Here is a 3,430-nt window from a genome sequence, read left to right as displayed (position 1 = left end):
ATGTGCCTGAGTTCTGGCCAGAAGTATGTGAGCAGAAGAGATGGGAAACCGCTGCTTTGTGCCCTTATAGTGCAGGGATGTGCCCTTCTCTTTTTTCCATTCTGCTGTTCGGAGCGAAAATGTGGTGAAGACACCCTAGACCTTACAGATGAGGAGCAAGAAAATAGAAGGAGCTTGGACCCTGGATGGCCTGCCCTCAGGCTATGATATAAGGCAAAAAAATAAACATCATTCATTCAAACCATTGTTATGGAGTCTGTTACAGGCACTTAACCCATATCCTAATTACTACTGCTCTTGCCCCTAGATCTTTACAACACAGGCTCCACTCAGATGTCATCTCAGAGAAACGTTTCTCGACTACCCTACCTAAATGCAGTCTTACTCTGTTGTTGTTTTTCGGTTTTGGTTTTGGTTTTTGCCTTCCCCATGGCATATGGAGTTCCCAGGCCAGGGATAGACCCAAGCTGCCATTGCCATCGACAGCGCAGCTGTGGCAACTCCAGATCTTTAACCCACTGTGCCAGGCCAGGTATTGAACCTGCATCCTGGTGCTGCAGGGATGCTGCTGGTCTAGTTGTGCCACAGTGGGAACTCCAGTCTTACTCTGTTGTATTTTTTTTTTTTTGCATGTAGCAGTATATTAAATTGTCTTATTTAGTTATTTGCTTTTTAACCTGCCTTTCTCCTGGAATTAAGTTTCACGAATGCAATGATCTTGTCTGTTTTGCTCATTGCTTGTAACAGTGTCTGGTACATAACAGTCAGTAATACATATCAGTTGAATGATTGACTCTGTCACTCTGCAAATCAATAGATAAAATAGACAGATCACTACAATGTGGCATACCTATCTTATTTGGAAATGTAGAGATCAATTAGGAGAAACAACAGCTAAAATATTCTTAAACGGCTGCTTCTGGGGACAGGGCTGGAGGGGGGACCATTGGCATAGGGTGCTGTTGTTTTCTATTACAAACCTTTTAAAACTATGTGATGTTTTTAACGTGTGCTTGTATCACTTTGGAAAAGGTCAGATTTAAAAATCAATAAATCCCTGTGCAGTCGTTACAATAGTAGAAGAACGTTCAATGACATGGAAATAGGAAAATAAAAAGAGGGTTATATAACATGCCAATATGTAGAGCAGGATCCATTTTTGTATATATCTGAAGCACATGTGCATTAAAAAGATGCTATGTTATATAGTCGATGCATATGGCAAACTCCTAACTTTAGATATAAATGGATATTCGGGTTTTATTAATAGAATCAGCTTTTTCCCCATTAACAATGTTGAGTGGATATTTAAAGATGTTAGGTTTGAACAGGATAACCCTGTTATCCTCCTTCCTAGGGTTCCTACAGACTACTTAATGAGCCATTTCTTAGGGAGTTTCACCCTTATCTAGGAGCAGTGAGGAGTCTCTGAAGTGTGTTGAGCAGAGATGGTGTGATAAGATTGGTGTTAGCCAGCTTTCTCTCCCTGAATTGTAGAAATGGTTTGGAAAGGCAAGCCTGGAATCAGAGAAATGATGTAGGAAGCAGTTGAAGTAATCAAGGCAAGAAATGGGGGATCCCTATAGTGGGGAGACAGTGGCTGGGTGAGAGGGAAGGGGGGGCTGTCTCAAGAACAAGAGGACAGTGTTAACAGGATCAGTGAGAAAGAGCATCCACGACTATAAATTCCATGAGGTCAAGGACCATTTTTACTCTCCATCCCGGGGCCAACTTAGGACAGTTTCTGGTGCATGTTGACACCCAGTGAATATTTATGATCTAAAGAAGAGGAAAGAAACAAAGACAAGACTCAAGAGCCTGACTGCTATTTGCTGAGCCGTAACACTAGGGGCAGCACGGATAGAAGGAGACCAGAGAGTAGCTTGGATGTGGTGGGTTGTAGATTCCTGGTGCTCATGGATGCAAAGGCAGGCAGGAGCATCTGGATCTCCAGGGCGAGATGATCCTGGCTAGAAATAGGTTGAAGGGTCACCAAAATAAAGATGGTACCTTGAGTCAGAGAGGAAAGCATCCTTGCACGAGGATATATACATATGATGAGGGGAGAAGATAAGACAGACCCTCTGAGCAACTCCCCACCTCAAAGGATGGGGGGCAGGGGGCATGGAGGAGAAGGAAAAGACGCAACCAGAAAGGCAGGATGGAAATCTAGTGTCACAAAAGAAGGAATAGTCAGCAGAGAGGAGTGCTGCCAAGAGAGCTCTAAGATCAGTTCTGAAAAATGCCTTTTGCATTTTAAACAAAGAGGTTGTGGGTGAGGATCACAAGAGGCATTTTAACATATACAAGGAAACAGGCACCAGGAGCCTTTTTATTGTGTTAAGGAGCCTGATGCTCTGATCTATCACCCTTTCCTCCTTTTTAGGTTTTTCCCCACTTAATTGCAATGCTTTTCTGAACTTGTACCCACTGCTAAGTTGTCACCTTCTTATCAACGTTCCAATGACTAATTTGGCAGCGGGAAGGTTTTTCCACTTGGTCACATTTGCAGTCAGTGCACTATCAGTGAGCTGACAGCGCCTTGTTTGTGCTGGTTCAGAATGTGGCCCCACAAAACCAGTCCTCCAAACACTTGGCTTTTCCTGCTTTGTGATTCCATCCACAGTTCCTGTGTGTCTTCTTCACCTTTCCGAGAAGAACCCCCCCCACACACACACACACGATTCAGAAAAGGATAATAGATTTTATAACTTTAAAAATTATGCCACTATCATATTCTTGATTATTGATTGATATTTGAATTGCGTAGCTTTCCAAATTTTCTTGAGTAAGGATATTCTCAGCACATGGATATTTTCTGCGTACAGCTTTTTCCCCCTCTTCTTTCTTCCCTCAAGCTGTTATTTCTCTTTCAGCAGAGCTCCATAATATTATTCCTTTCCCTTTATAATTAAGCAGCTAGTTGCTTGTTTCTACTTAAACAATGTGAAATCATTCATTCCCATCTTATATTTCATGACTTTTTATCATAACTCTTGGGAGCAATAAGGGTTTTGGTAAATTACAAAGGAACATAAAGAGCACAATTGTTTTATGGCAGCTTGTAGGGGTGTTTAAGCAAAACATTTCTAATTGTGTAACACCTGTTTTGTCATCAAAACATTTACTCAAACACCACTGAGCACCTTTCTGGTGGCAGGGACCATGTATGGGCTATAAATTTCAATAACACGAGTTCCCTCTGTGGTACGACAGGATTGGTGGCATTTCTGACGCCCAGAGATGCAGGTTCCATCCCAGGCCTGGCACAGTGAGTTAAGGATCTCAGGTTGCCCCAGCTGTGGCTGGGATCTGATTCCTGGCCTGGGAACTCCATATGCCATGGGGCAGCCAAAAAATGAAAAAAAATTTTCAATGACAAATGCAGGCCTTCACAGTTATTCAGTAAGTCTGTGAATCAATGAGAAAC

This window comes from Sus scrofa, chromosome 14 (genome assembly GCF_054392235.1).
Source record: "Sus scrofa isolate SSC_HxYL_T2T_F1_AM1 chromosome 14, Sscrofa_HxYL_maternal_Yorkshire_Landrace_v2.0, whole genome shotgun sequence".
In the NCBI taxonomy this organism is placed as follows: Eukaryota; Metazoa; Chordata; class Mammalia; order Artiodactyla; family Suidae; genus Sus; species Sus scrofa.
The sequence above is the reverse complement of the archived record's forward strand: the minus strand, read 5'-3'. Positions refer to the sequence as shown.